The 20,194-nt window shown below is 32.2% G+C and overlaps 1 protein-coding gene and 1 long non-coding RNA gene across 3 annotated transcripts in view; one reads left to right on the top strand and one right to left on the bottom strand.

Moving 5' to 3' along the window:
* The window catches only part of Nt5b (5' nucleotidase B), a 67,746-nt gene that overhangs the window by 6,417 nt on the left and 41,135 nt on the right, over positions 1-20,194 (top strand). The gene's annotated exons all lie outside the window — the stretch shown is intronic.
* On the bottom strand, positions 12,805-18,753 carry LOC143190212 (uncharacterized). The gene is made up of 2 exons (XR_013004188.1): positions 13,333-18,753; positions 12,805-13,267 (listed from the first exon to the last, which is right to left on the bottom strand). It is a non-coding gene; the product is annotated as an uncharacterized LOC143190212 (long non-coding RNA).

The following is a 20,194-nucleotide window of genomic DNA, read 5'->3' as shown; positions in this document are numbered from 1 at the left end:
TGGACTAGGGGTCTTTTTCAAAGCCTGAATGTTCTTACTTGGAATAGTTTATGGCTAGGGGGTCGTTGAGCACTTTCAATCCACCTTTTGTGGCCTTACAGCTTCAGCTGCGACACTTTTGTCCTAAATTCGCTTAACTACACCAAAAATTTTTTTACTTAAAACACTTCTAGTAACTGCGGAACGATTACCGATCCAAAGTCAACCTGTCTTTTTTTTCTTGATAATTAATTCGATTCGGGTTAACTCTCCTACCGACCGTGCCAGTTATAATATGTGAAAGTGTTTAGGAAACAAAAGCTATTAGTTTGTAGCGACCTTGAGGCATGTCGAATTTTACATCGTGGAATAACGCTCTACAAAATACCCAGAAATATAATCCCAGATGTTGAACACGGGCGGGGTGCCAGCAGAGTGAGTGATAAACCCCGAGACGTTTATCTGGGATGTTATTGAAGGGTATTACGATTCATTGAGTGCTCAACCCTCGTTTGGTTTAGACGTCCCACCATCGACTGCCCAAGCCTCATCACCAGGTAACACCGCTGCCATCCGTTTTATTATTTGTATTTTTCACATTTTTTTATATTGCCAATAAATAACGGTCACATAATGTAAACACCACTGTTTTATTTCGTTTTACCTCCATTCACCGAGTCATCTCATTTACCCTAAAAGTTTAATTAACAATATTATATTATTTAACGGACAGAAGAAGCGAGTAGTTAAACGGCGGTACAAATCGAAACTGAGGGTAAAAACAGACCAGTTCACCATTCGAGTCACCAGGTACTCAAAAACAAACAGATGGTTGGATAGTCTGGGTTGTATCACCATCGGTAAATATCCGTAGTAACAGTTTCCCTCGATTTTAGCAGTTCGTAATACACTGTACTTTGCGACTTGTCGCCATGTACACAACAACCCTTTATGTCAATGAATGTTTCTCTTCGGTGTCTATATGGATGACTCTCCTACATTTACACCAATTGTCGTATTAAAACCAATTTTCGACGACAGCCACAATTACCCACAGAAAACTTCAATCGTGATGTTGAAACAGTCCGAAATTACATTTTCAACAAATTCATGTTGTAGCTATTCTCCTTCCTTTTTTTCCCATCGCATATAACCATCTGGAGCCAGTTGATTCATCAACTGCTAAGTTGTCTTAAAGTCCCTTAAGAGTTTGCACTGGGTTTTTCTTCAAAATCTCACAATGTATTGTCGTTGAATTTTTTTAATCCTGCTGGTCGTCTTTTGTTATTGATATCAAAATCACCACTTTTAAAACTTTGAAACAAAAACTAACTGAATTGGGATATGACGGAGGAGCATCGCCAATCGCAATAAGATAACAAGAATCTGAAGCTTTGGCTTCAGAAGCAATTCTCGAATATCGAAAATGCAATTTTGAGGGTTCGACAACTAACGTCTAAGTATACACTGAGTAGGTGAATAAAACTAAATGGAAAACTTATTTTATATAAAAAAATATCAAAACGAAAAAAACTTAAGATTTTCGGTAAATTGCTTAACAATTGTTTAGATTGATACTTTTTCATGAAAAGATACCACTGATCAAAATAAAACCAGCCACATAAATAATTTATTCTAATAATTAACTGAACATATATTCTACAATGTTAGCCAACTGAATAATGACCAGATACGCATCCAAACCTCCTCCAATATATCTGAAAAAGCGTTGGAAATTAATTTTACAATCTAATTCAGAGATATAACACACAAATAAGTAGATGTAAAAACCTGCATTTTATTCCCCCGAATCTCATTAGTTTATGCTTCAGCCTCTTAGCATGTGTAGATGTTTATTTCATTCTATTTTTGCTTTGTACGCGGTAATTGGAATGTTGTTTTATTGATGTTTATTTATAGTGCGAAATTTATCCTTTAAAAATTATCGGTAATATTTAACGTACACGTGTTAGTAATGTTTCTGTTTAAATCCAGCTAGTTATATAGCAAGACATAATAACATGTATTTTTATAATAATGATTTAGGATGGTTAATTGAAATAACAAAAATATAAGAAAGAAAATTATAGGGATGTTTTATTCAGCCGTGAGATTATTATTTTTTATTAACAGTAAGTAAAATTTCGGGTTTCGTTCATTATGATATAAAGTATTACTCAAATCTCCAGTCTAACAAATAGATGGCACTATTCTTGACAGATCCATATTATTTATGGATAGTACTAGCATTAATACGTATGTTTTATTCGTATCCATTAAAATTATTAGTATACAAATTCCAATGATATTATTGAAACACATTTCGACTGGAGTTCAAGATAGTGTTCTGGAATAGCTCTTACATCTGCTATATACATTGCCGTTATCGCACTAACAAAAGAAACAGGATCTTATTTAGATATTTGTATCATTTGCAGACGACACGTTTATTATATCAAAAGACAAGATCAAGATTCACAAATGGTTTAGAGTTTGGAAAAAATTTGCATTGCGGTAAAAATATAGAAATATAATAATGGGCAAAATAATATGTTCACCCGACGTATAACAGGTCAATTGAAAAGTCCCCGGCCTACCATAGTAAAACACATTTTTTGGCAAAATTAGTTTTTTTTATTCAACATAATTCCTTTCAAGGGTGATACACTGATTATAGTGACCCTCCAACTTTTCGATATCAATTTTGTTGTACGATTTGTCCTTTGCTTCAAAATAGGCCTCAGTTTCGGCGATCACCTCTTCATTCGATGAAAATTTTTTCCCAGCAAGCATTCTTTTGACATCTGAGAACAGGAAATAGTCGCTGGGGGCTAGATCTGGAGACTATGGTGGATGAGGAAGCAATTCGAAGCCCAATTCATCGATTTTTGACACGATGCATTGTCTTGGTGAAGCAGCACTTTCTCTTTCTTCAAATGCCGTTTTTCGTCGATTTCGCCCTTCAAACGCTATGTAAAAATCGCTGTGGATGGTTTTCCTTTTTCAAGGTAGTCAATGAAAATTATTCCATGCGCATCCCAAAATACAGACGCCATAACTTTGCCAGCCGACTGTTGCGTTTTCTCACGCTTTGGAGCGGGTTCATCGTGCGCAGTTCACTGGGATGACTGTCGATTGGACTTCGGAGTGAAATGATGGAGCCATGTTTCATCCATTGTCACATATCGATGCAAAACCTCGAGTTTATTACGCTTGATCATCTTCAAACAATGTTCCGAATCATCAACTCGTCGTTGTTTTTGGTCAAGAGTGAGCTCGCACGGTACCCACTTTACACAGAGCTTTCTCATACCCAAATACTCGTCAATGATATGATGTACACATTCAGTTGATATATTTAGGGTGTCTGCTGTTTCATTCAGTTTCAATTTACGGTCATTCAAAACCATTTTGTGGATTTTTTTAATGTTTTTGTCGGTAACAGGCATTCACCGTTTTCGGTGCTCATTTCACCACGTCTAAACTTATCATACCAATCCTTGATGGTTGATTTTCCTGGAGCAGTGTCCTGAAACTCGGCATCAAGCCAAGTTTTTGCTTCTACTGTGTTTTTTCCCTTCAAAAAGTAATATTTTATCAACACGTGAAATTAATTTTTATCTATTTTTTTCACAATAACAAAAATTGCTTCACTCAGAATGCTATAATTCACAAACTAATGATTTGACAGCTGTTAAATTTATACACGCATCTTTTGAGGGTTAGGGCTAACTAGAAAACATGTGGATTTAATTCTAGTAGCGCCATCTATATGTCAGGCCGACTTTTCAATTGACCTGTTATACAATAGCCAGTATTTGACTTTAACAGAGTTGGAATGTTTCGTGGACTAGATTCTTAGAGTTTTTAGAGTATTATCATCTTGGAAATTATGGCAGTGTTTGGCAACTATATATTAGTCATAGTAAGAAGTTCATCATTCAGGATGTCGAGATATTTATTTGCATTTGTCCAGCCAGTGCCGGTAATGAGATGTTCAGCTGAATATCAAGATATTGCAGTTCAAGTCATAACAGAATGTTCCTGCTTGACTGTAGGATGTAGGTGTAGCGACCTTCAGCATATCGAATTTTACATCTTAGAATAGCGGCCTACAAAATATCCTGAAAATATTATCGCAGGTGTTGAACACGTGCGAGGTGCCAGCAGCGCCGACTAGTAAACGATTACGAAGGTCTGGCAACCCCAAGACGTTGATTTCGGACTATTGAAGGGTAATTTTGATCATTCAGTTACCGACCAGCGCTCAGTTCAGATGTGCCACCATCGACTCCAAGCTTTGTCTTCAGGTAACACCGCTGCCATTCTTTTTGTCCATTGTATCCTATCTTTTTATTTAACACCAATAAATAACGGTCACATCATGTAAATCACCGCTGTTTGATTTCATCCTATCTCCATTCACCGAGCCATATAATACCCCAAATAGGAAATCCGGATTGTAGCTTCTTTTGAGGTTCTCCATGCATAAACCCGGTCATTTGTAAGAAACAATATAAAGAATGGTTCAAGGGGCCATTCATTCTTCCAGTCATCAAGTATCCGAATTTTATAATTGGTTAGCTTAGCATTGGCTTCCATTATAAAAGGTACCGTAATCGAAGTCCTTCTATCAATGTTAGCTTTTGTGCAGCTGTGAATTTTTAGTTCTGCTGTCACTTTTGCCAAGGTAGTTTTATGTAGTTTGGCTACAATCATTTGTAATGTTCATCTGTCTTTGTCAACTAACTTTTGGTATAACAACTAACACTATTCCTCTTTGCCGATGATGTTTAGCCGTATTTTGTGAATGCTACTACCATTACAATAGATACTGTTGTTCGTGAAACGTTAAACTATTCAACTGTTTTCGTCCAATATGTACTCGCTTACTTAGCGCCAATGATTTGCCATTATTCGAAGTCTTAGATGTCACATATTTCACCGATCGCTTCTTTTAACCGTCGCAGAACAAAGTTTATAATACACTGAAATATAACCTATAGTATATTGAGTCATTTTGTATATACGCCATCCAAATTTGTGACGTCAAAACGTCGCAATGTTGCCGCATCAACTCTGAGTTCAGTTTGGCTTTGACATACAACAAAATTCTAGTTAAAATAAAATAGTGAAACAGAAATGTTATCAAACATATATAGTTTATTTTAACATTATAATAGTAGATCTAATGCATATATTATCGAAGGACTTAGAACTACACTTAAAAACACAGGTATAATAGTTTGTAGGTTAAAGTTGTTTTATTATATTTACATTGACCTCTTTTCATCACCATCCACTCACGTTTCCACCATTTATCAATTTCGTCTTCTGTATGTCTTATCGAGTTCATCCAAGCTGAAGGTCTTATGCCTTCCTTCGACATATCCAAACAGTTCTTCATGGAATATCTTTCTCGACCAGCATGTTTATTATAATAATACTTTGCTACCCCTCATATCAACTCGATTTGAATATACAGTAATAGAGAGGAAAACATTACACTCTGTGGCCATATTGTTCAACCATCTGTATCATTTTTTTGGGCTTATTTCTAAAAAAAAAAGAAATTGCGAAAAACGCAATAAAATTTCATTTCCTTTATTTTTACCAAGTAGCAATTTGAAACGGTTCATTCTTGAACATGGTTTCTTCAAAACTTATTTTATGTACTTTAAGTCATTCCTTAATTGCAACCTTTGTTGATGCACTTGTTGAGATCTTCTCCCCCAGTGTACTATGGTACGGTGCATTCTCATAGCAATAACTGATGGTTCCTCCAAGTTCTTTAAAAGCTGATTTTCAAACCATTGCAAAAACAAATTATGGTTCATTTCTCCAAGACAGTCACTCCTGGACTTTCATTAAATTTCAGAAAATGTTTCATTAATTTTCTTGTTTCTAGCATTAAGTAGTTCTTCATGACATATATTTATGTCTGTTATGAATAATAAATGTTATGACTAACAAAACCTAATCGATAGTATTCCCACGTTTACCTTTTTCCATCAACTTTTGTTGTCTTTATACTATATTTATTATCATCTTGCCATGAGTGACGCAATATACCTTTCTGAAATATCCACGTCTCATCTAAATATACAAATTAATATCATAATTCTTCCTTGATTTTGTTATGTTTTAAAAAATTGTATTCTTTTAGAAGCAATGTCTGCAAATTCTATTAAACCCATTTGTGGTCTATCTTTACATCACTTAAATCCTCTATTACCCAACAGTGTATGAAGGGATGTTCAACATCCCTCAAATAGCTGCATATCTTTCAGCTTTTTATGGATACTCTCAAGATTAACAATTTTCTCTGAAATAATTGTATTATGTTTCGATTGAAAAAACTTCTTACTGTTTTTATAAATTTCGTATATTTGAACCCTGATACAGTTTACATCAAGTTGATCTTAATTCATCACCGTTTCGCATAAAGACGATTTCTTTTGTGGTGAATTGAAGGTTATATTGTTTTTCAGATATTTTTGAGACCGTATCGTACATATTCAGTGCAGCTGCAACACGTTAAAAATATTTTCAATAAAAACCGCGGCATTTGAAATTTATTAAAAGAAAGCCTTAAAACAACGTTTGCCGGTTTATAACTCGTAATTGTAATATTTTGAATAATTTTGGGTACCTTTGACAATCGGACTACTTTGACAGGCTAGTTAGGTTACACGTGTTTTTAACTAGAATAAGATAAGAAGAAAAATATTATCAATACATATTAAATAGCGTTGGGAACTATCGACTGAAAACAGCGAAACAGTGGATAGTCGCAAAATAGTCGAAACAGTCGATAGTCAAAAAACTAGCGACTGAAAATAGTAATTATTATTGTCGATTGCTTTTTTTTATTCGTGATGTCAGACGAAGATATACGAACACCTTCTTGTATAAATGTGAGAGAGGAAAGGACGGAGATAATTGCTTGAAGCAGTTAATTTGATATGTGCTTATATTTTCCAACGGTAGTATAAGCGAGGCGGAGATGTACATATTCCTTGTTTCGTACTAACTCTAAAAATAATAATACTAATTTCCTTTTAAACAAAGTAGAATTACTTTTATATTTAAATGTTCTGTGGATCTGCAAAAAAGAAGGGTATTTGTCTATGGAATGGCATACAACACAAATGTTTTATCGTATTTTAATATGTTAATTGCTATTTTCAAATAATATACATAGATAATACAATAGAAATTAAACAAAAACTAAAGATGTACAATAACCATAAATACTAAATAAAAATTAAACATATAAACATAGAAAAAAAAACTAATTCATGACATAATTAAAAATGATGGTACATTAACTACTAGAGCTGTTTTAAATAATGTATATGCTTTATTCTTGAACGGAAATATTTTTTAACAAAAAACGAGAGTGTAATCGAAATATTACCTATTATTGCCATGAAAACAGTCAAATGTATTTTACTATTTATCATTCACAGTTTTAATCTTTTTACCCTATTACATTAATAATCCTGAAAAATATAAAAAAATGCTGCTATATTAATATACAATATATTGTTATTTACAAGTAAACTACAAAAAAATCATAAAACTATATTATATGTAAATCTACGTAAGCATAAATTGGGTACATTTTTGTCAAGGCCGCGGCTAGGACGACAGAGCCAGAACGTTAAAGAATGAAACTAGTAGAACCAAAAATAGTAACTAAAAGTACACGACTGAAACAGTCGATAGTAAACAGTAGTAAAATATGTCGCACCAACAATAACGACTGAAACAATCGATAGTAAAAAGTAGTCAATTACTAAACAGTCGATAGTCGATTTTAGTTCAGATAGTTCCCAACACTAATACTAAACATCTTGATGGCGTATATACAAAAAAAAACTTTGAATAAACTATATAACCGTCGCATTATTTACACGGAAAAGTGTTGCCAACAAGCAACAAGACGCACTATATAGCACTGTTATATTATATGGTACTGTTTTGTCTATCCCCTGTATATACGAAAGCTTAACAAAGTTAATTCTAGGTTATTCTTTATGAGCCGTCTGACGGAGTGCCAATTAAGGCGGTTAACGTCAAAAACACTGAAACTTTCACTACAATCTCAATATAATTCTGAAAGGAAAGAAAATCGGATTGTGGCTTTATATATTTTATGAAGAAAATTAGTAGTAACTAAGTGAAATTGTTATAGACCAAATTAAATCTTATCGACTATGGTTTTTCAAAATACCTGTTATAACCAAAAATAATGGTAATTTCTTTGTTAAAATACTGTTTATGTTAGAGTAATTTTTTCACTGCACCATTTGTTTAGATTTAGAAATAGGAAATAAATGGATGAGAATTAAATCTGCTGAATGTGATCAGGAAGTTGTTCATCTTCTATCTGATGCAGTTTTGCCATAGTGGCATTGCCAACGCGAGTGTACATGTGATTAGTACTTTGAAAAACATGATTTTCTTTTACAGCATGTTTGAATTATTGATGACACAATATTATAAATTGATAACCCTATTAATGATTTAATAACATTAACAGCTGATAGCCTTCTTTAGTGTAGTTTCCTCTTTCTGTTTGAAATGTTTTTTTGATTGCTAATATATTTTGTTATAATGAACTATGAACTGACACTAGACTCTAGCACGTGTGTATTTATTATAAGCAATAGTTGTGATTCAAACGAGTATACAAAGAGACGTCACTGTGCTGATTTTCAACATAGTACTAAATGCAATTACGCGAGAGATGCTTAAGAGTAGACATGACGTCCAATATTGTATTTAAAACATAATCAATGCTAAAGCTAATATCTAACAAAATGCTAAAGTTATTCATTGATATAGATATCTTGAGGCTACAAACATTCACGCTATAGCTCATATTGATGACACCAGATCACCTGTAAATCTCACCAGCATTCGATTAAAACAAGTGCAAGAATTCAGATAAGTTTTTGCTTCTCTAAGAAGGTGCTTATTGAAAAGTTGAAAAGGTAAAAAAAGGTGAGAAGGTAAAATATTACAATCAAAGCCTGCCCCGAAATCTTACTATCCAAGATGAAGCGAACATCCCAAAAAAAATAGGCTGCTAACAACATCTGAGCTCAGAAGTATTGTGATCAATCATCAACAGTATCGAGACTTAATAAAGAATAATAAAATTTCTGGGGCACTGTCAGTATAGAAATAAACAAGTCTCAGCGCCAGCTATGAATTTATGACGATAATGAAGATAAACCCATCTTATTACACTATTGTTCTTATTTAATCGCATAGTTAAAATGTCAGAATTACCTTGATATAATTCTGAATCTTCATACTAAACAAGAAACTTATCTCTGACTGCTTTATGATATTAGAGGGACATTAATTTGCAATATGTTTGTTCTGTCAATTTGGAACTTTTCATGAAAGACTGTTTAAGAAGCCCGCTATTGACCGTCAAACATGCAATTATTTTTATTTCTGTACGCGCAATTCCAATAAAATACAATACAGTTATTTTTAAGAAGATTCATATCAGGGATAATGTACCAAAAACGAAAGACACGATGAACAGCTGCAAAGTTCGGGTTGACGTCAAATATAGCATGTTAAGTAACTTGTGGGATTGGAATGGAATAAATCCATTATGTTATTGTCGCATAGTCAAAATACTGATAGATCCTTTTTATCAACAACTGATTTTAATGTAATAATTTAAACAAGCGATTGGGTGTAACTACCGAAACAAAAATTTCACAAAATAACAAGTGTTAAGACTTATTACTTCTTATACTTCTACTACTTCATTATATTAACCATTTTTGCGAGACGAAGTGATTTATGAATAAATAAAAATCACTATCAGTGTTGATAGCATACCGGAGTTACCGGTACAGATGGATCACAGCAGAATTCATACTGAGCAAAGTCAAGCAATGAAGAACACTTCATGGGTATTCATTTCTTTAAAAAAATATATTGAAAGAAAGCTATCAAGGAGAAAATCCTACTGTCCCATTATTTTCTTCTCTTTATAAACTTCAAAAAAGAAGGAGGTTCTAAGTTTGATTGTGTATATTTTTTAAATGTATGTTCTCCGTCAATTGTGAACCGATTTTCAATTTTTTTTTATTCGAAAGAGTGCACTTCTAGGTGGTCCCATGGGAACCAAATCGAGGGAAATCAAAGACATGTACAATGTTTTCACATTTTTTTATCTATAATAATCAGATATTTGTGTATAATGTTATAGCTGAGCTGATGTAACGGAAAATCGGAAGTTGTTCAGTGCAAAAGCCATTTAGTTTTCTTTTTAAGTAATAACCATATCATAGGCAACTACTTCTATGGTGTAATGGTTATAGCGTTCAGCTAACACGTGGAGGTCGCGGTTATGATTCCCGGTGGAGACAACAACTTTTTGTTGGTATTCTAGCTTAGTTAGAACATTTGTCAAGTTACCTAGGCTAGGTAGCCGACCCCGGGGCCTGAAGCGTTCTTTATTTTCAATCATTGTTTCTTTAATCCTATTTTTCCTCACACGAGCTGCACCTTTACTTGGCCTACCCATTGCAATACTTAATAAAATAACTGCGTAATTTATTGAGTAAATATGTTACACACACATAAACACTTTAAAATTTTAGAACGTTTTTTTCTGTGTGAAAATCTAAGTTTGATTTGATTTTAAACTTTTTAGTGAGTTCCTTATTTATTTTTTGAAGTCAGATAAATTTTTTTGTTAAAAATATTTTATTTTGAGCGAATTGTTTGCTCCCTGTTACTGATGTCAAGGAAATTAAAAACTTCTTGACTTCTTGAACAAATCAGTTTTCTCTTTCCCCCTTCGTAGGATAATGTGTTGCCCCTTCAATTATTTCACGCCTTTTAACAGATGTTATTAAGACCGTAACTTCTCCTCAAAAATTCTATAGGGGTATTTACATAGGTGTGACCAATTTCTAAAGGTCTTTCGTGTTTTCGTGAAAATTGAGATTGATTGAGTGAAATTCTTCAAATAATTAGAACTTTTTTAATGTTCATGCTTTCATGTTCTCCACTCACTTCTAAAAAAAGAAAGAAACTGCGCCCATTTTTATTTAAGCACTAAATAATATATAAGCTTCAGTCTTAATTACCGATCATTGTAATTTGGAGTGCGACCGATGTTCATATAGGATTGATTACATTTAATTAGAATTGTGACAAAAAAAATGTTAGAGATATTCAGATCAGATCTTCAGAATTAAATTTATCCGTATCTACTTTAAGATGGAATAAAAATAATCTATATTTTTATCCGAAGAGATAAGAGAATATACCTAAAATAAAATCATGTATCAGATAAATGGATATTGACGAGTATTTAAAATACACAAAAATAATTGTTCCTCATGTAATTGTTCTGTTATGTTATGTCTCATATGTAATTGTCTCGTTTTAAAATTATTAACTATCGCTAACACCTCGTCTTTATATATAATACGTAAGTCGATTTTTTACAATCTTCATAAGAAGAAAGCCCCATTCCAGATTTTTTCTATACATTTTTGACTGATTTTGAAACGTAGAGACGATCATTGTACCAAAAAATATTAACATCGAAACGTGCTATTAACCTATTTTATTGTATTATATATATATATATATATATATATATATATATATATATATAAAATTTCGTTGAATTTGCTCTTCACTACATAATTATTTTTGGGTATTTAAAATACTTGTCAACTTCCATTCATCATCTGATATATGATATTATTTTAAGTATATTCTCTTATCACTACATAATTATTTTTGGATATTTAAAATATTCGGTAACATCCACTCATCTGATAGATGATTTTATTTTAACTAATTCTCTTATCTCTCCAGATAAAAATCTAGATTATTTTTACTCTATATATTAGAGAGGGATAAATATAAGCTCTGATCTGAATATAAATTACAATACATCCAATAATATTTTATTCAAATGTTATTGAATATTAAAATTATATCTCTAACATTTTTTTGTAACAATTCTAATTAAATGTCATCAATCTCAAAATTACAATTATCATTGCATGTTGTGGTGTCTTGGAACATTGTAATAGAAATGATAATAATTCCGTCGTGATAAAATTTCGGAGATTGCTGGGTAAAAAACTGGGCCAAGTGATTTTTACAAGCCTGTTAATATCGACAGTGTCCTATGGATTATATGGAAATTAAATAAGTTTCATTAAATAATTAGTATTATTACAGATATAGGATTTGCATTGATGCAATTTTTAATGAAAAAATATCTTGTAGTTCGCATTAATTAACTTTGTAATTTATAATCTAACAATGATAACTCAGATAGATAGACATTTCAGTATTCAGAAACTCAAATTATTCTATATGATGCGGATTTCTAATTTTAGAAACTCACAAAAGAAAGGCGAAAATGGTTTACTATACGGCGGGTCTAATCTTTGACCTTTCATTAGTATTATCTAAATTAGTATATTGATAATTCGTGAATGTATCCTCTCCCAGAAAATATTGATGTTTCTATAATGTAATTAGATTTTGTTCGGACTTTCAACCAGAGTTACTAAGAATTTGAATTGAACTGCATAGATAAACGTAATCAACTCAGCTGCAACTCAACTGATCAACAAACAATGATTATTTAATTTATAATATTTTTTTCGTATTCATTACTTTTATATATTAAATATAATAATATATTAAAGTAACAGAATTAAGCTAAGAAATTATGCTCATGTGCAATCGACTTTCATTTCAAAGTTTTGGGGATTATGGCTCAGTGAATGAAGGTAGGATCAAATAAAATAGTGATGGTTACCGTTATTTATTGGCTACCTGAGAGACGTTTGAACAGTCGATGGTGGCACGTATGAACTGAACGATGGTCAGTGATTGAATGATCAAAGTACCCTTCTATGATATCCAAGATCAACGTTTCAGGGCTGCCAGATCTTCATTATCGTTTACTGGACGTCGCTGCTGACACTCCGCACGTGTTCAACATCTGAAATAATATTTATGGTTGTTTTACAGACCATTACTGTAAGATGTAAAATTCGGTGTGCTTCAAGGTTACTCATAGTCTTATAAAATATTTTTTATACATTTTCAAAATATTTTATGTCCTGCTCAATGCCACTATTTGATTTAAAGAATTTTGCTGTCGGGTGCATCAAATACCTATGAAATCTTATAGTAACATCACCATATTTCAGCTGTAAAGTTTGATTTCAATGAAAAAGAGTACCTCAGGCAAGTACAAGCACTCTTACTACAAATTAAAAATTAAATAAAAAAAATTAAGATTTTCTCATTAAAACCTCCTATTCTCTTAACTTATTTACGCTAATAGTAACGTATACACTAGAACTATGTTCTGCTTGTTCACTGACATCACACTATACCAGTTCAAAAGGCTTAGTCCTTTTAAGTTGTCTTGTCCATTCCGCAATGACTTGGCAAGTTTTTTAATGATATGTTTAATTGTGTCCATTTCCAAATCTCTATGCTGTTTCTGTAATAACTGTTCCTCAATAACTTATTCTGAAACTGCTACATTATGACCAAATTGACCTTCTTGGTACAATCCCATATCTGGATGCGGTATGTTCATATGGGATTAAGAATTTGTTCATACAGCAACTACTTTATCTTGACAAGGCAGAATTTCTTCTAAATAGCCAATATATTTCTTGCAATGTTAATTTGTGATCATTCGCTACTAGTTATTAAAAGAACCTTTAATGTCTTGACAACGTTTCAACAGAATCTTATCTGCCATCTTCAGGTCTTGCTTCATTTTGCTCTACTTCCCGTTACACGAGCTGAACTGCAGATATTCTGTAGAAACTTTCCTTTACACTAAATTACGTCACAGGAACTTCAGTCCACCTTTGGTGGTCTTACACCCTGAACGGTGATGCTTCTGCCGGCAATCCATGGACTAGAGGTGTTTTTCAAAGCCTGAATGTTTCCTAATTGGAATAGTTTATGGCTAGGGGTATTTCAGCATCTTAAGTACCTTCTACAACCACACAGCTTCACTTGCGATATTTTTCCCGAATTCCACTTAATTACAGCAAGAAATACTTCGAGTAAGTGCGCAACAACTGCCAATCCAACGTCAACCCGTATTTTTTATTTAAAAGCGCATATCATACATATTACAACTAGTTATTATCTACACCCGTCTAGTATTTTTCCTTTATATTATTTTTAAAGTTTAGATCTGAACTTAGTTAACATTTATTGGATGTACTCCCATTGGTATAGTCTACATGGTTTTAAAACACGTCCATATTGAATCACATTAGTTCAAAAGGTTTTTGTCTCTTCAATCTCCGAGTAAGTTCACTGTTGTTTACTTCAGTTGTAGTACTTCAACGTTTTTCGTAATCATACAATCATTTTTGATGTTTTTTTCGCAAGTCTTTTAACCTCACTGACCATTGGTAACCTTAGATGTTTATGGATGTCTTCATTTCTAATGTGTTACTGAGAACGGAGCATTAACAATACTACAGAGAACTTTGTTTTGGTAAGTTTGGATCATTTAAATGGAGACTTATGATCTCCACTGAATCTTATTGGCTGCGCTAGTTATGAAGTGTGAAGAGGTCTAAAACAAAAAACGGTTAATTTACTTTAAAATACTATTTTATTTTATAGAAACAAGACGCTACTTCTTGAACAGCGCCTTCTTAAAATAATATAATAGTTCAATTGACATTTGCAGTAACTGTATGATTCGGTTTTAACAGCTTGTAATACACTATACCTTGCTAATCCGACCATATGCACAACAAGGCTTTATGGCCATCAATATTCGGTATCGATGTGGATGACTATAGTTGTCTTTTTTGTCCGGCAAGCAATGAATGGGCTGTAAGAAATGGTATTTTCATTCAACTTGTATAGTAGACATTTTCCCACCATTACATGTACACGTATAAAAACAGCTGATTCCTCAGTTGCGAACCTTTCTGAATGTCTTTTGAGCGTTTGCATTGAGTTTTCATCTAATAAAACATCCAATTCATTATCTGGAGGAACAAACTTCCAAGTCATTCTTTGTTTTTATTTACCACGTGCACTGGAAAGTCATTACCGTTTTTATCGGAAAAAAACTATATAATTTTCAAGAACATTTTATAGTTTTTTTCAAGAAAAATTTATTTATGAAAATATTGCCGATTTTATTCTATATATCTTGTCCATCTTTCGGGAAATTTATGGATGCCATTCCAAAAAATCTGTTTGTCCTTTGAACAAAACCATTCATCAAATTGGTTTCTAACTTCTTCGAAACAGTTCATAATACACCACGTCACCACGCCACACCACCAAACCAAACCAAACACAGAGCATTGTCTTGCGACCAAAACGATTTGGCCTTGGAGTTAATCAGCCGGCATCGTCAGGTGATAACCATGATTTTTCGCTCTTAGGATTTTCAAAATAAATCAACTTTTCATCACCCGTCACTATTTGGACCGAAATGATTTCCGAACTTTGAATCGGCGTTTCAAAGACGACGATTTTCCGACTATCTTTTGGATTTTCTCCATTGCTCGTAATCGGGCGCTAACCATTTCTTGGGCCATATTTAACGCTTCTGCCAATTGTTTTTGAGTTTGGATTGGGTTTTCGTCCAATAATTCTTGCAGTCCCGAATCTTCCAGCTTTTTCAGTCTACCAGGAACTTCTTTGTTTCGCACATCGATCACTTTTGAATTTTCGAAACCAGGCCTCATTATCATTTTAAAGTTAGAGCATACTCACCGTAAGTCTCTACCAGCAAACAATGACTTTCAGCGGCTTTTCTCTTTTGATTAATTAAGAAAAGTAATGCGTGCGGTAAATGCATCTTTTCATGCACAAAACTTGACATTTTCAGAGAGATATACATCTATGACGGTTTTACAGTCGCAAAATATAACCTGTATAACTTTGAACCTTGATGTCAGTAGAATAAAATGACATATGTGTCAAATCATAACATCGGATACTTAAACCTGACGACATCTGTTAGAAAAAGCGGTAATGACTTTCCGGTACACCTGGTAAAAATTAGCGCTTCTAAATCCTTGAAATTGATACCATCGATCAAAATACAAACAAACACTCATTGTAATTTTTTTGGGGGTAAACTACCGCAACTAACGAACTTAATAATCAACAAAAACACTTATAAAAGCCAATCGTTTACCTGCACGGTATAATTTCCATAAAATTTTAATACTGATAAATTATTACTGCCTGTGTCAGACCCCCAAGTTTTAGCTTATTTAAATAAACTTAAAGTTATTTCAACGAACGTTAACATCAGACAATATACTCGAATTCAGACAAACTTGAACAGTACGGCTGTTATCTTTTAATTATAGGAACGTTATATCTCGAATTAAATAACAATGTAATATTCCTGTTTCTAAGGAATTAGCTCGAAACAATATATACTGAATCGTTAATGCAGTATATATTGAATTTTGCCGAAAACCTCTCTAAATGATAACATTGTATTGTTTGATCCTGACAAATATTATAGCAAATGGTTAGAATTGAACCTAAAAATAGGTCGTATAAAAATTGAAATAAATAATAATGAGTTTTATCATGTCGCATCGGAACCGCTGAACGAATATTAAAAAAATCGGGATGACAAAAAGCACTGGAATGGAAAAGTAGGCGTTGGCGTCAATCCTACGCCTAATACAACACGTGTGTCGTTGACTTTCGGTTTGTTGCATTTTTAGTCCTGAAATGTACAGTGTGTATCATCATCGTGACGTTGTTATGATTCTAAAATAAATGAAGAATTGCGTTGGAAACTTTTCGTGATTTTTTTTTCTTTTTACATTTTCATAATGGGATTTTCCAATGATGGAGTTCTTTTTAGACTACAGGGAAGTGAACAAGATATAGTACATGCGATATAGTACAGCCTGTTAGGCGCATGTTGATTTAAATAAAAATAATAATATTTGATTTTAGTTTACTGTATGTCGTTTTTATTTTTTATAGGCTGGTATTTTGTTGAGAGCTAAACTTAATGGTGTTTCTCTTTAAAAAACTATTCATCGCAATGCAGTTATCAACAACTTGTGTTTATGTTGTATTTATTATGTTATTTAAATTTACCAATATGTCTTTATTCCTCACTAAATAACTTAAAATAATATAAATAAAAATAAAAATAGGAGTAAAGAAACAATGACTGAAAATAAGGAACGCTTCAAGCCCCGGTGTCCGCTACCTAGTCTAGAAGATTTGACAAATGTTCTAATCAAACTAGAACAACAAAAAGTTGTTGCCCCCATCAGTTGTTGCTCACCTCCGCGTGTGAGCTCAACGCTCTACCCATTACACCATAGAAGCGGTTGCCTGTGGCATTTCTACGCCTTTTCGTATGGTATGGTTAGTGCTTAAAAAGCAATCTAAATAGTTGTTACACTGAACTACTTCCGATTTTCCATCACATCAATTCAACAATAACATATACAAAAACATCTGATTATTTAAAAAAAATATGTGAAAACTTCGTACATGCCTTTGAAATTTGATGTTTTCCTTCGATTTCCCCCCTTCCCCCATCTCATTCTGACTTGGTTCCAGTAGAATCACCTCCGAAGTGCACTCTTTCGAATAAAAAAAGAATTTTGAATATCAGTCCATAGGAATCGGCCAACATACATTAAAAAAAATATACAGCCGAACATAAAACCTCCTCCTTTTTTGAAGTCGGTTAAAAATGGAAATGGCTGTACTATACGAATTGAGTTAAAAGGAGACTATGTTGAGAAATAAAACGCTTTCTACAGAAAAAATATTTTTCATAGAAAAAGTAGCTAATCTGTTAAAACTGTGTTAAAATTGTGTTACCAGTAATATTATGGATATATTAAGAATATTTTAGAATACTTTATAATGAAGCAATATTTAATTACTACTTTTCCGTATTGTCTATTCCTAGACATTACTTTTTCATTCTGGTCATTGTTTAATTCTACATTTTCACATCACATCTTTTGACGCTGATACAAAACATAGTGGCTCTTTGGTAATCAAAATCACCTCTTCAAAAATCCATAATTTTACATTTTATTGAAGTATTTTCATACTGGATTAAACAGGAAAAGTAAGTTTTCCTTAAAAAATCTCCGGGCTGTTGAGAAAAATGTTGATTCCAAAATAACATATAATAAAATGTAAAGCCTAATAACAAAGCTTTAACAAGAGTATAACTATAAAATTGACCGATATGATTTACACCATCTATTGTAATCTATCAAAACTAAAAATGTTTCCCTCTGGATAAACTCAGTCGATATTTTGAACAGAGTTTTTTTTACTTTCCTGTGTCTTTAACGATTAAAGTAAATTTTTATTTATTGTCTTAGAAAACAATTAGTTAAATGAGGGTGCAAAGGTTCTGATTGGAGATTTAAATAACATTAATGATTATTTCTATGAATTGTGTTTAAAACCAAATTTCTTTAAGATAAAAATGCAGTGAACTTTTTGTTTTAAAAATAAGATGATGAAAATATGAAGAGAAATGATGCTCAAATGACCACATACAACATTACGCCGAATTATCTAGAAATAATGCTGGATACTAATAATTGTATAGATAGTACACTTACATTCGAAAAAAAATGAATAAAATTAAGACGAAAATATGGTCTCAAATTACTTTAGAAACTCGCTATAGGAACTATGATTTACTAAATGCAATGGACAACTCGAAAAAAAAATAAAAAATCTGTATTAAAATACTATTTCTTACCTACATCAATAAGTTAAGTTTTTTCTTTCAATTATTAGTGTAGAATTGAAGCGTGTTCATTGTTTTTTGATTGCTCACCATACGTTATCTTAAGATAAGAAGTCAACAACTGAATACTTTGAACTACGATAAAACATAAAATATTTATTTTTTATTTTAGTTTATCTTCTAAGTTTATATAATAGAGTGTTTTTTTTTCATTTGCTTTACTATCTAACGCTCTAAATGAAATCTCAATACTTAGTGAACAAACATAACATTCGTAATACAAAATTCAAAAATCGAATTTCGTTCATAATTAACAATAAAAGATATAAGTTACTTGGAAAATTCAACAAAGAACTACCACCACACTAACACCTACTATATTTCTATTCGACTTATCTTCACTCTAATTGGGTAAATAATATATGATCTAAATATATAATACGCTATTTTCAACATTTCAACGCCGCTGTGTTTTGATTGGTAAATAAAGTGTCGGCATTCTTGGAAACGGAAGATCGTGTAATCGAATTTATTTTTTTTTATAAACATCTGTATTCTATTTTAAAGAACATTCATATTTTTGCAGGCAATTCCAAGAAGTCATTACCTGATATTTCTTGATAAACCTGCTATTATGCTTTGAAACGTATTGGATTTGAAGCAAAGTTTGTATGTAACTTGCAAACTATTTCATATAAATAGAAAGAAACCTTTATTATGGAAACATATCACTCATGACATTACATCACCAGACACCATTAATCGCATGCCGTATTAATCGCACTATATGACAAACATATGTGTTGCATATTGTAGAGTTATTATCTCTTTATATACAAAAACAAATAAAAAAACAAAAATGTTGTATATATATACAAGCATTTTGTATAAGAATATTATTATTATTATTATTATGTATATAAGGATATTATTAGAGTACAATATATTAATGAGAAAATATTAAGATAATTAGCATTATTTTTTGTAGACCCTACAGGGTGTATTATCATCAGTATTAGTCACTAGTCACTAAAAAGCCCAAGAATTTGACATGACTACAATTTTTAAAATCCATAGATATTTTTTAAAAATTATATTATCAGTGATCGCCTTGTGGTCGAAATTCCAAAAGACTACAATGTATTAAATTAATCATGTTTCTCTAATAAGAGGTATTAATACATGTAATTACTACGCCATTGAACATAAGTATCATTTTTTATTATTTAATTAATATATTGTTACTAGTCGTTTCCGTCTAACCTACAATTTGTCTTTATGATAACTTAAAACTAGATATATACCTAGGAGGACTCATCGGCCCTATCTCAGTCTCTGGTGAAATAATGTTTATACATGTCGCTGCTGTATTTTTTAATATATGTACCTCACTACACAACACTACACAAGATCAGATGGTTT

The sequence above is a fragment of the Rhynchophorus ferrugineus genome, unplaced genomic scaffold (assembly GCF_030347505.1).
Source record: "Rhynchophorus ferrugineus isolate W39M unplaced genomic scaffold, kcgeb_rfMv2 rfM2, whole genome shotgun sequence".
Classification (NCBI taxonomy): domain Eukaryota; kingdom Metazoa; phylum Arthropoda; class Insecta; order Coleoptera; family Curculionidae; genus Rhynchophorus; species Rhynchophorus ferrugineus.
Note: the sequence above shows the minus strand (reverse complement) of the source record. Positions and strands in the feature narration are given on the sequence as shown.